The sequence below is a fragment of the Amyelois transitella genome, chromosome 2 (genome assembly GCF_032362555.1).
Source record: "Amyelois transitella isolate CPQ chromosome 2, ilAmyTran1.1, whole genome shotgun sequence".
In the NCBI taxonomy this organism is placed as follows: Eukaryota; Metazoa; Arthropoda; class Insecta; order Lepidoptera; family Pyralidae; genus Amyelois; species Amyelois transitella.
In genome coordinates this window covers 13,704,595-13,719,400 of record NC_083505.1, presented here as the reverse complement: position 1 = coordinate 13,719,400, position 14,806 = coordinate 13,704,595, and the positions used below count along the sequence as shown (strand labels likewise).

At 37.2% G+C, this 14,806-nt stretch overlaps 1 protein-coding gene across 1 annotated transcript in view; it reads right to left on the bottom strand.

Annotated features, from left to right (window-relative positions):
- The window catches only part of LOC106137737 (nephrin-like), a 191,857-nt gene that overhangs the window by 50,294 nt on the left and 126,757 nt on the right, over positions 1–14,806 (bottom strand). The gene's annotated exons all lie outside the window — the stretch shown is intronic.

The window sequence follows — 14,806 nt, the reverse complement described above, 5'->3', positions numbered from 1 at the left end:
CATTAATAATATTAGTAGATTGGTCTCAGTCACCCCTGCTCGTTCTACCCACGAATGTTCCCACAAACAGCGTGTTTGCAAGTAGCTGCGGATTGGCGCCTTAATCGTGAAGAGGGTCACATTGCCAGCTGTTTGCGGAGCTAGTTAATTACCCCGGGTTCGGTCGCAATGCTCTTTGAATGGAGTACTCGTTGTTTGAGTTCCGACGTCAGATAATGACGCCGCAATTACGGACGGTAAAGAAAATTGACAGTCGCACTCGACTCGCGATTAAACCGCCATTGTCTTAGATTTCTGGGGAGAAATGAGTGATTAAATTAATTGCTTATTAAGAACTTGATCGAACTTGAAGTACCTGTAATAAGTTTAAAGGAAATACGACGAATTATGACTAGAAGTAGGTGTTTGGAAGCTATCTCATAATTTTAACATTATTAAGGTATCTCAGTTAAAAAAAAAAGTTCACTAAATTTAACTTAATATTCTACCTATTTTTTCCTGCCATTTTGAGTTTCGGTGTGTGATTTTTTCACATGGTACAGATGTTTTTATTTTCTTCAAAATCGTGCACGAGCTTAATAAAAGTGTTATATACTTAATCAATATTTGACTAAATAATGATTAAGTATATCTATTCATTCAGTTGGTATTTATAATGTATCAAGATATGACGACAATGAGCACTGTGCAAGGAGTGCACTCGGGGCGGAGTAATAGTGTTGTCTACTTATTAGGGGTTAGTTGGCAAGTAATTAACAATTACATGATATTTAATGGAAAATGTCACTTTATAGCAGGTTTAATATTGTGAAATAATAAAATGTATTCCATTAGTATGAGTGAAAATATCTCAAGCCTCTTTGTAGAAATCCTGAGATTACATAGCTATATATCTTCAGCCCTAATGATAATTAGTGAGGGCTGACCGCGTACGGTGTCCGGTAACCGAACCCAAAGACAATAGTTACAGCGAACGGCGATCGGCATTATAACAGCTAATCGGATTACCGGCGCCGGCCGGACCGGGCCGGATAACGCCCGTCTCAATGGTATCGGTGCTCGCTGCTCGCTGAATTCGTGACTCTAGCTTTTCGACTATATCTAAGATAATATAGTAATATGACGTAATATTTTGAATACTTAATAGACACGTATCGAATATGTCTTAGATTATTAACTGTGTTATTTTGGCTAGTTTAACCGGTAGTGTGTGTCAGCTGTTGTTTCATCACGTGCAGATTGTAAAAGTCAATAAAGGAAAAGGCTAATAAACTTTGAGAGATATTTTGATGTCTTTTTGTGGTATTATCGCTGCCATTGTTAATACAAACTAGTAAGCCACTGAAATTTGGAAATAAGTTGGAAAGAACTGATTATTTTTCTGAATTTCAGGATTGAATAACTAGGACTTCAATACATTATAATAAAACATTACCAAGAATCATTTTCATTTTAGAAATTTCATTGAAAGCCGCTGAAAGAAAATAAATGAGATTGTAAATCAGCCGTGGTGTGCCGTACAACTTCCACTTCATTTACACTTAGATTTTGGAGTTTATTTATTATTTTTTCTCAATAAATTAATAAACGTTAATATCCATATCAGCCTAAGATAATGTGGAATTTTAGCATTGGGAATATGAAACCATCGATCAATATGTACGCCGACGAACTAGCATTGATCGACGAGGTGATCATGGCATACACTAGGATACCTACGGCGTTCATAAATTACGGAATCTGTTTATCATAATCCATCAGCAGCCACTCGTACAGGTCATTATTTCGCCTTTTATTTTGCTTGATGTGCAAAACTTATATAACTAATACTATAATGATTAAACTCTGTAAGTATTAATTATACCTACTGGTTTTAGTGAATTTTAGCATCAGACCTACAAAATAATGGAAAAAAATGCTTTCATTTATTTCTCGTAATGCCTATAACAACAAAGCCTAGAATACTAGAGACTTGATAACTTTCTTTTATGAAATCACGGTTAGGTAAATCATTTTTAATTTCATTCTTTTTTATAGAAAATATACGAGCATAATTCATTCAGTTTAATTTCCTTTCAAAAGCCAGCTTATTTTTCTTAGTTTGAGTCTCGCAAAGGTGTGCTATGGGTCGCGTACGCCCGTGTGAGACACATTCTTGTCCGACGTGACGCCCCGCTAATTTAAAACGAAAGAAATAACAAAATCGTGGTAGCGACGCTCACTGGCATCTTACTGAAAAACCAGTAAGAAGTTTTGTGACAAATTTTTAAAATATAAAATACTCATAAGACAATTAGGTTACTTAAATGAGGGTAAGTTTGGTGTTTCTTTGAATAAACGTTTTGGAAATGACAGTGAAGAGGCGTGATCTAAATATAAAGTCCGTAGAAGAACATAACTCATTGACATTGTCAGGGACAGGGAACATAGTGAGTTAAATGATACAGAAGGAAGGAGCTTAGTATATTATTTAGGCTAGTAGGACGCTAGGAAAAAGAATTGTCGAGAAGATATATCATACAACATATAATAAGATACAACTGAATCACACTAGATATTGAGGCTCATTTATTAGCGATGTCAAACTGGGTTTGACTTCACTTATTACGGAGAGATATTTATTTAATTTAAATAAAAAAATAATAATTTTGCTGCATTCTCATTGTGCGATGAGCTTATAGGCTGCGTACAAAGAGTGGAATTGTTTGCGAGGATTTATCGCGGGCACGTGACCTCCCCCACCCCGCGCCCCCCACCCATCGTCACCACCTACTTGCTTCTAATTAGAACACCTCGAAGAATTTCTAGTGATGACGTTTCTATAGAGTTGTGATATGGATAAATCATATTGTTCAAGGATTTACAAATAAATTCAAATATTTTATGTACGGTAGTCATAATATAACAAAAATATATGATAGATAAATATGAATTATAAAAAATTGGTAGTCGATAACATTCGATCAACAGTTTTTTAAACATGTTCTAACATACATTTTGTCACGTCTATATCCTTTGCGGGGTAGACAGGGTCTTGAGAAGACTGAAAGGCTACCATTCAGATGTTTGTCTTAATGATCGAATTGGTTTTTAAATTATGACAGATTGCTAGCACAACGCCTACAAGAGAAATTCCACCTTTTATGATATCAAGGTTCTATTCTAAAGTGCAGGAAACCACACAGCAACATATCAATGTTAAAAATTAATACTGTGCTAGGAATTTTCACACCTACAAGAACTTTACATAGTACTTGTATTCCATTGCTCTCGTGAGCACTCGTGAAGAAAGACATTGTATGTCAGTACTTTGAGAGCAGGTGCATTAGCTTGTATGGGCGGAGGCGCATCTAGTGCGGGAATGGAGATGGAGCAGATGTGACCGGGATTAATGTTATTAATTATGCTTTATAGACGAGCAAACATTGAGCGAACTTAACTGTGCCAGTATACATACGCCAAGCTAACATTGGCGTAATACATACATACATATGGTCACGTTTATATCCTTTGTCGGGTAGACAGAGTCAAAAGTCTTGAAAACAACGACCCGTTCAGCTATTTGGATTAATGATAGAATTGTGATTCAAATAGTGACAGGTTAGCAACCTGTCACTTTCCATCGCCTAAAAAAGAATCCCATGTTTGCAAGCCCATCTCTTAGTCGCCTTTTATGACATCCATGGGAAAGAGATGGAGTGGTCCTATTATTTTTTGTATTGGTAAGGCAAAAGGTCAGCATTTTTTTTAAAAGGTTAACATTTATACTGTGTGAATTATAAAAACACGACGCGATGTCTCCGAGTCTTATTTTGAAGATTAGACGCGTAGGTGGTACAACCTTATTAATGTTAGTATCATAAGGACGAAGATTGAAAAAGGTCTCAATATTTGTGCAACGTATTGAGTAATAACATTAATAAGTGGGAGTATTTCGAAAGAAAACAATAAAGGTTTGAAGTTCACGACTCAATATCGTTGCGACGAAGCTATTTGCTGTGGGGCAGAGGGCGGGACTAAAGATTCGCCTTATTGGAGGTGTTTGTTTGTTTGTTCAATCATAAAATAAATAAAAAATTGATGACACTTAGATTAAATTATAGGTAGCTTTCTTTGAAGATATTTAAAAAAATCTCTGTGAATTCTGAAACCCTCGCAACAAGACTGTTTTAGCGACGGTATATTTGTAAACTTATTTTCATGAAATTTGATTATGTCATCGAGATACCCAAAATGTGTAATCCTAATATCTTGTCGTCTCGAAATAGTTACTTCTGTAGGTTTTCGTCTAGTAGTCTCTCAGTTTGAGTTCCGGTATGTTATTAAAAATATTATTTTGCCTAGCAAGCAAACAGCTCTCGGCCGCTAAGTGTGCTCGGACGCAACCAAGCACCGCTTTTAGTTGGTCAGACGTTATTCATACTCGTAACTCTAAAGCATTAGAACTTATACCTTCTTAACAAGCAGTTCAACATACATTAAATCAAGTCTCTATCCCTTGCGGGGTCGACAGAGCCAACAGCTTTGAAAAGACTTAAAGTCCACGTTCAGCTGTATGGCTTAGTGATGGACTTGAAAACCATTAATTCCCTTAGTCGGTAGTACAGGAAAAGTTTAAAGTATGGTGTACTATACAGATAATGCCTGTTGCCCGTGGTACAAAACGTCTTAATCTTCATACCGTCCTTCAAATTTCTACGAAATACTTGAGTAATCTAAGTTTACATACATACATGTAATTACGTCTATATACCTTGCAGGGTAGACCGAGCCAACAGAAAAGTAACAACAATTAAAAATTTTTTACCTAAATTTACAATTGACTAAAAAGTATTTTATTTTTTGATGAAGCCCGAGATTACTCGTATATACTTACCGCATATTACAAGTCACTGACAACACTTATTTAAAATTAAACTTTGAAAATACCTAAACTTTAAATTTAGTAACCGTAAAATTATTTATTATTCAAAAATATAGTCGCGTTGAAATTCAAGCCTCAAACTTGTGAAGTTTTGACGCAGAAATAACAAGTCTGAATTGTCGACGGCTCTTACAGATAGTTTTAACAATGTGTACGGAGTCAGTTTATCTAGAGGTGGGGGAGTGGAGGGGGAGGAGGGGGACAAGCGGAGCCGGGCGGAGTGTTTAGTTCGGGAAATTAAGTTTATTGTAGCTTAGACGGCGCCGCTGAAGTGGCCCGCCTCTTTGTGCCGATTTAGTTGGCATACTTTGTCCCGCGCACAACATAGTGCCCATTTCACTGGCAGGCACATCTTTGTAAGTGGATTTTGTAATGAATGGTCATCAGAAAACGTAGAAATTGTACGTGCTTGCGATTTCGAACAAGCTGTTCATGCAGTAGGTTATGAAAGCAGTTATCCACGTAATAAAACAATTTAAAGATTGGCGTAGATATGATTATTTTATATAACTAAGTTGAATGGATAGAACAATTTATTCGCCAATAGTATACAGAGTTTACATTGAACTTGTAAGATAAGAACAGAAACAATATCATTACAATAATATTTCGTCATCGCATTAACGCCAGGTTCACGCAATCTAATTTGGGAGATTCGCATCCGAAGCAAACTTCCCTCCTTCACTATGCAGCGGGGCGCTCCGGGAACGAAGTTACACTTCTGATGAGGAAGTTGTGTCGACCAGATTAGTCGATTGTTCAGCGCTGGATCCCGACTAATTCCTGTGTATGAAACTTGCGCTGCTGTTAGCTATGATAGACGAATAATAAGTAGGGATGTTATTTATTTTGTTTAGGATTTCCGTTCTGCTGTGATGTGGGTGGGACAAGTAAAAATTGTCTTCAAGCCGATCAGTAGCTCGTATCATCCTCTTTCTAAAGTATCTCGGGTAATATTTATCATTTTTTAATTTTCGTAAAAAATTTGCCAATTAAGGACGTCCTGGTAAAGGGTCAGGTCAAAAGTACCCGAAACCGCCGAGCTTGCATGAAGAGAGTTATGAATGTGGATGAAGAAAGCAAGTGGAAAGAGGTAGTCTCTGCCTACCCCTCCGGGAAAAAGGCGTGATTTTATGTATGTATGTATGTAATTTGCCAAATGTCAAAAAAGTCAAATTTGTTTTTATTCAAATTAAATTACTCATTTTCCCAACTTTTATGCTCAAAATCAATCATTATACCGTACTCAAAAACAAAAACTGACCACATTACCCGCGTGGTACAGTGGTGAGTTTTTGTTTTGTTTCCAAGGTCGGTGAAACATTCACATAAAATATTCTTCAAGGCAATCGGACATCATCATATTGTAAACTTTTGAATCTTAAACGCATGATTAATAAATTAGGTCTGAAAACTTCTATACTTATTAAAAAGTCAATTCTTATTCACAGCTCAAAAGCAGTAAAATCCGTTCGCTGGAAATCTTTTTTGTTCACAGCGGCGATGCGTCGATTATCGTCGGGTAATGCACTCGGCTGGCAGCGCGCCAGCGCAGCAGCTGGCGGAGAATGCCGGGGACTCCCGAGGAATGTCCAACTGAACTAGGAAAACGTAGATATATGTGACGATAGATCTTGTATGTATTCTGGTATATGTTCTTATAATTCTTAGCTAGTATTTGTCCGTGGGCAAAGTTCAGATCAAGAGTACCCAAAGCCTGTTGGCATGGTTGAAGCTCACATAAATAAAATGATGAATTTGACCGTGATTAGTCTTTCCCGATGAGGAAGTAGAGCTTCAAAAAACAGAGGCTAATTTGAGCTTGCAGATGAAAAAAGAAGTTCAAAAATTGTGACAGCGTAATGGTTGGTCCACCCTCATTTACCATGTATTTTCTAGCCTAGTTTTCCTTAATCGATTTTTATGTACTTTGCAGCAATTTTCTGCGAAGTATCTACATATGAATCGTTATGAATCAATAATATAATTTCTTCTCAAACTTTTCAGCTTTTCAACGAACCGAAAGAATCACACATGTATAGAATTGCTACTTGGAAATAATTTTAGTCATATTTCAAATACAAAACACTCATGTTAAGGCAGAGTTGTAAACATAATGTATCTGTTCCGTCTATCTGTATGTACATCTACGCGCACCCGTAATCAAGCCGGGGTTAAAACGCGATTTGAATTTCGCAATTAGAACTATCGCGAGTTATGGCGGCCGCGATAAACTGTGGCTGGTTGCGGCTGTTCAGTGGTGCCGGTATTCTGTACTTATTTAAATAACTCCTGCTTCAATTTATAAGTGTCGTTTCCGACATTTTGGAATATGACCACTCCAACACAAGAGAAAGTCTAATTAAATTTGGGATTCTTCTTGTAGGTGATGGGCTGTAGCAACCTGGTACTACTTGAATCCTAATTCCATTTTAAGCCAAACAGCTGAGCCGGCTCTGTCTGCCCTGCAAGAGATATAGATTATATGTATATTTAATTATAAACTGAGGAAATGACAATTCTCATATTTAGTCAAAACTTTTTCGAAATTCAAATTAGGAATTTGATTATTAATTTATTAAATTACATTTATATTTTTGCTAATAACACAATAACTTGCCGCTTTACTTATTTAATTATTTAGTTCGTTAATTGTTTTCCGGTTGACAGGAAGAGGGATAAGACTTCATGGGATAAGTCCGCCAATGCAAGTGATTTATTTCTTGTAATTGTGTAAATGTTTGTGCACTCAATATATTATAAACAAACAAACAAACGATTAGCAATGAACACATCTGTGGCACCATTGAAGTTGCACCAATTACAGTAAATGCGAGCCTTGAATGGATATGTAATGAGGCGAAGAACGGAGCACGTAGTTAAAGTTCCTATAAACTTGCCAGAAGAGAAAAGACGTAAAAAAATACCCTTAACCCTGATCTATTGGTCACATCCTTTAAGGGATTAGATTCTGCACTTTTCATTCTCTCTCATTTCTTCTTATAAACAGATAGGAGATTTGATTTAAGTGGAGATGTGACAACCCAAATGCAAAGAATGCAGGGATCGCGGCGAATAAAAAGATGTCGTCTCTGCCTACCCGTTCGTAAAAGAGTCGTAATATTATGTAAATCATCTGGTATTCCGTCTTTTATTTCAAAACAAAGAACACTGATTTGGCATTGCTTAGACCGCAGTACGTACAGATTTGCAGATGTTTGGAAGTTTGTAGTTGGATCGAAATGGAATTAAGTGGAGAATACCCGCAAAGAGTCCAAGTTTGGAGCGTCCAAGTTCAGATGCCTGGCTACGGCTCCCAAACAAGTTCCATCGAAATATTCGACCCTTAGTAATTAAGCCGTGGTTCATCGCGAGCTCTAATGCTCGGCGCTCATGGCTGGCAAGTGAGTCCATATCAAATAGAATGGGTGTGTATTTAAGTAATCAAATTTCATAAACTGTTCACTTTTTGCTTGTTCGTTTGTGAATTATTCCATAACCAAGTCCTCCAGTTGATCGTGGTCTTTTTTCTTTCTTTTGAGTTTTTTTTTAAAGATGTTTAACTCAGTTTATCCCACAAGGGTCGGGACGTGATACACATATGTATAAATAATGAAACGTTAGCAACCTGTTACTATTGAATAATCAATTTTGTAATGAAGCCATCCAGCTAACGTGTCCTTAGTAACTATTCATAACAATTACGAAATGTGTGATATAAGTGTGTATGAAAGAAGAAATACTCTAATTTCCAACAGCATCTCTCAAGTTCTATAAAGCTGCACTCCACACAAACCAATCGAGTATCGAGAGGCTCCATCGCCCGAGAGCCCGGGGTTTGATCAGCAAACAGCGAGCCGAGAGCCGCTGTTTGCCCGCCACCGGCACGCGGAGCCCGGGGAGTCAGCTTTCTCGCAATCCGCGCTGAGATACGGCCTTAGCTGCTGTGATGCTCTGGGCTTTAGAACTGTTTGGAACCCCTTTGGTTTTCAATACACGCATCATGACTTTATCATAGTCTTGTAGGCCATGTATTGGTTACCTGGTCAGGTTTACAAATTTAAATTCAGGTTGCTAGCACATCGTCAAAAAGAAGAATCTCAAGTTACACTTTTTCATATTTGTTCTTATGTTTATTTTTACTTGTGCTTATTCTTTAAGTAGCCTTTTACGAAATTCATGATAGAGCTGTTGTAGTGTTCCTAATCTAAAGTCGCACTTTCAGTTTGTAATCCACAGTTTAACACATACCTAGGTACTACAAATCGAAATAATCTTTAAATTTATTTACTGAAATTTTAATTTGATTCATAATATTATTTACACTTATTTACAAGTAATTATTCCTTCTGTCGAGGTTATGGGTAATGCAAAGTTTTACGTGATTACAACCTGCCCTAGTGCCGTCACTCCAGTGCCTCCACTTCACTCGACGCGGTATCTGATTTTCAAAATGGCTCCTCAAAGGCAGCATTAGGTTTATTTTCTAATCACTCAAAGGGGCTAGATAACACATGTAAACAAGCCAAAATTAAAATGTCGTTGGCGCGCATTTGCAAAGTAAACTCTAGTTCTTTGAGCATAAAGTGCATTCTCATTAGCAGACTTGGTAAACAGCTGGCTGCAACATGGCTGGAGACGCTACGTTCAGCTCTAAATAAGCAAAGAGGAAGCTCTAACGATGTCAGTTCCGGGGGAAATTTCAATGCAACTAGGGTGATGTGCCTCATTTTTATTGTTAAAGCTATTCGGTTAAACTACTTTCTGTCTAACCAAAATATTGTGCATATTTTAAGACACATTAGGAATAAAAAAAAGTAAATAAATAAATAAATAAGGTTTACGGTGTATAGCCTTGAAAGTCGTGATTTCCTTGTGAAAAAGCAGAATACGAGACCAAAAAGTCAAACCGATCGTTAATTTGCTTTGACTTGACTTCAAGTGTGGATTTTTCACAGATGTTTATAAATGAAAAAGTCTGTTTGTCTGTTGCTTTCAGGGCTTAACCACTTAACAGACTATTTTGGGGAAATTTTGTATGAATATAAATAAAAGTATATTAGTCACGCGAAAGTAAACAGAGGATTCTTTTTTTATATGAAATTCCTATGGGGTTAGGTTTTGTATGAATTTAAAATTTTTTGTTTGATTTTTTTGAGAAAAATGTCTTCTCACACAAACGGTTATCGAAAAGCAAGTTTTTCCTTCGAAGTACAGAACCACGTTAAATCACGCGCAAGTCCTTAAAAAAGGAACTCTACTAAAAACGAGTAAAACCATATCATTGTAGTACAAAATCGTCGAACAGCAACCTCGTGGCCTGCAGAGGCGGGCCGCGATAAATCTCCCGGCAACATGCTATCAGCACCTGGCATTTGTTCCCGTCTGCGCCCTGGCCTTTAGCCCGCCGTGCTGCCGGGAATGTCGGCCTCTACGTGTTACCGGCTGATTTGATCGTTCTTTGGCGGCTTTATGTTGAATTTGAAAAAATGTGTGTTTTTAAATAAAATTTACATGTAGGTGAACATTACTTAAGTGACTCGTAGCTGCGCTAAATTTCCCTGTAACATGCTGTCAGCACCCGGCATTTGTTCACGTCTGCACCCCTGGCCCTTAGCCTGTACTGTGACCGGGCTCATTTTAATCTTCTTTGTTTTTTATAAACTGTTTATTGCACAAAAAAACCATATAACTATACAGTTTTTTTCATACTTTTGTGGGTTTATGATGACTTTGGCTTTAACGTATTTAAAAATCGGTGAATCTTACCCATTTCTGACGTCCACGTTAGTGTTGTATATAGTTTCTCCCACCTTAGAATGTAGGATCATTTCACCAATCAACAACAAATAATGTTCTAATCTTAAATTCTGGAAAAGATCGCTTCATGTGATAAGGTTGCTTATTGCAACATGCATTCAAGCAAGCAAGTAAGTAATCAAGTAGATGTGAATTTACTGTAATGTATCGTGGTGCAATAAAGAGTTATTGTATTGTAACTTAAATTTCAATAAAATCCAGGCATTTATTCCTCCGAATATTCGCTATAGTAGAATTGCTAACATCACAGCGAGGCTTCAGAAAGTAGCGCAAACAAATTCGATAAAAGGGCGCAAATAAACCCTTTCAACAAATATATGGGATAATATGGAGTCTGAATGTGCCTCAAGTCGTTTCAATAAAGTATGAAATTCCAGTGTAAAAATGTCCCGGCCGGGCGCTAGGAGGGTCAACAAACGATTCGCAGTCGCTAAACGCTAATAGAATGATCGTCTTGAGCTGAGCTGAAGTCAGCCGAAAACCCGTCTACAAAGCTAATTTAGAAATCTTTTTAACTGAACAGTGATAATATGCTGCCAAGCGCACTTCAGGATTACTAATTCCTTTAATCGACTATTGGTGCTTCCACTCATAGACTCCGAAATAAGCAAAATATTTTAAGCTTATAACATAAACTAGTTATGTGATTATCTGTTGTACTGTTGAATAAGCAAACTTAGATAAGTTCTACTCTTATCAAAAGCACAGAAAGACATCAGTAGGATAATGAAAACTGCCGTAAAATAACATCGATTTTTAAGCCAACATCTTATGCCTTTTTACCAATACGATACAAATATTACAAACCGACATAATTGTAGTAGAAATATTGTACACAAATATTCGTGATTGCCCTCTTGGTCTCGGATTTCAAAATGCCTTTAAGATCAAAAAAACTGAGTGAAAGAAAAACAATGTTCGTCACTTTCGCACCAAAACAAAACAACAAACATTACGGAACCAATGTGTGCAAGCCCAACTCACTCTTGACCGTTTATCCCGCGTGTAGCAACGAGAAATAAAGGTAACGTGAGGTACCGCAATTGTAGGGTTGTCAACGAGGTGTCGGCTGAGGGCTGTTGGCGGAAGCGCACCTTAATTACCGCCCACGAACGTGTCGCTATATTTCGCAGCTAATTATGATAGTACGAACTTTCAGTGGTGAATTTTTAATAAATAACATAAACCGCCGAGCATGCATGTAGAGAGTTATGAATGTGGATGAAGCGAAGGAAGTACGCAGAGATCGTGGCAAGTGGAAAGAGATAGTCTCTGCCTACCCCTCCGGGAAAGAGGCGTTATTTTATGTATGTATGTATGTAACATACACGTATCACTCCTTTATAACTTACGAGGTCGATTGTCCCAAAAAAGCCCGCCAAGTTCAGCTGGATGCATTGAATAATGGAATTAAGATTTAGATAGTGAAAGATTGCCAGCCCATTGTCAAATTTACAAGCCTCTTTTCGTCTTCTAAAATTAACTACACAGTCTGCGTGCAAAGAGTACCAGCTAGTAAACACTATGGTTTTCTATGCTATCAGGTCAGCATGGCAAATTCGCCTTTAACGGGAGATAGAGTGGTCCTATTTTAAAATTTCGCAACCACACGACAGAGAGGCAGTTGACGTTCCTATGAATTATGAACTCAGTGAAATGAAATTGGATATAACATGTATCTCTCTTGGCTCTGTGGTTACTTTACATCATACTTGGCACAATTTATTACAAACTAACTAAGACTAAGGTATAGGCTTACATACCTACTTGGGATTCTTTTTTAGGCGATGGGCTAGCAACTTGTCACTATTTGAATCTCAATTCTATCTTAAAGCCAAATAGCTGAACGTGGCCTATCAGTCTTAACAAGACTGTTGGCTCTGTCTACCCCGCAAGGGATATAGACGTGATTATACTTATGTATGTATGTATTATTGCAAACATACATTAAACTTAGTTTTGTTATATATCACTGTATTAAACCGCACAGAACCGCCCGAATCCGCAAGGCACCGCACGATACCGCACCGTACTTCTGGATTACCAGCGGAAATATGCCTAACCGCTAGTGGTCCAACTTCGTGGAACTCGACAAGATTCAATATAGTGCAAATGACTACGGAAGGAGTCTAGACCGACTAGTGCAAGTTTGTTTTCAACTAGAACTCAAACTGTTTACTTAATTATTTCTAATTTTAAGTGCATTTATCTTGTCTCTTTCTGAAAATGGACGTGCCCCTGAATGTGCATATTTTCTATAATAATTATTATTTAACGAAAGAAATACTCTTTCGGTAAGCATGCAAAATATACGTTGCTGTAAAAAGTCATTGGAACATAGCGTCAGTGGGATTCAATCTCGATTTATATCGCTTTCAAATCAAATACATTAACAACTCTGCTAACGGAAGCCTTAGGTTTCCTTACTGTAATTTATTAACGTACTGTTATTTTAGTCAACACACACCCACTTTTACACCATCAGGCCAATAGAAGTCAAACTTAGTGACTTACCAGGTTCGTGGTCACGGGCGTGCCTTTGGATCCTCACTAGAGAGATAAGGGCACAAACATCAAAATGAGTACCGCCTCCAATCGTAATCCTCCTTTTTTAAATATCGGTTAAATTTGTAAAACTTTCTCTTAAGTGTAACAAACACTTTCCTAAAAAGTCACATCAAAATCGTATCAGCGAAACGCAATAAAATCGCTGACAAACAAACATACCTACAGGTCAAACTGAGAACCACCATATTTCAAAGGCGGTTATAAAACACCCGTGTTTTGTTTTCTAAATGTGACACATCGTTCCACCATGAACTTACCCCCATCTTACCCCCGAACAGAGCGTCCCCGCGTCATGCAAACGAGATCGTTTCCAGCGCCCTCTGTTTTGTGCGCGCTCTTTTTTTATTCGATGTCGTCATATCGTTCACTTTTGCGACGGCTTGTAATCGCATTTTGGAAGAAAGATTTCAATCCTAGGATGGAATATATTGATGAAGGGCAGAAGGTCATGAGGCGAATGGAATTTGGGAACTGGATTTTATATTTCTTAAGGTAAGAGGGCAGATATTACAAATCGATGAAATATTGTATACTAGAAGCGTCTGCCATTTGTTTCTAAACAATTTTACATATTATTGTTTAAATTGGAAACTATGTATGTTCAGATAAATTCAGTATTAATTAATGTAGATAACATTTGATGATAATGATATTGCTGAATCATTTCCAAACCATCGTCATCCCAAGTGGACCGTTATTAAATAGCACGATTGCGCAGCTGACAGGTTTTCATGAACAATTTATTAAATATTTATGACATTGATTTTTTTAAGTCACCTAATTAATTTGTTGTTTAAATGTTAAAAAGCCTTTGCTTTTAAGGTGAATTATCAGAACTTTAGAATAGGACCACCCCATTAATTTCCTACGGATGTCGTAAAAATCGACTAAGAGAAAAGACATTCATCTAGTGCAGTGAAGAAAAAACATGGTGTTTGCCTAGTAAGGGATAGAGACGTGAAAAATGTTATATGTTTGTAAGTTGATAACCTATATACATTGTAAGACCAAAGGCGACCTTTTCATTGTCTCAATGCATATTACACGTAGATGGCCTCTACGAATGTCTACGAGGTGCTACGACCGCTACGAGGCTACGACATTTTGGCGTAGCAGTCTGCTCCGAAGTTAGACTGTTTTAAACTGACCACTTCTAAACTACTAATGGAGTTTGCAAGTTTAATTTGGAGTATGACTAGTGCACAACCCGGCTTCACCCGGGTAAATCAAGTATTTCACAGCATTATTATTTACTAAGAAACGAAAGAGGCGTGATTTTATGTATGTATGTATGTATTATTATTTACAAGTATCAATATTTTTTGCGTGACGAACGAACAATGAAACTTCTACAACAAATGGTTCTTTTTTAATAAGATCAATAAATAACTTTAAATTGGTTGTTTCAAAGAGACTTAGAAAATAATCGTTTCGGATAAAGTTGAGGCTGTAAAAATATTTGCTTGAAAGAATAACTATTACTACTACTACTAA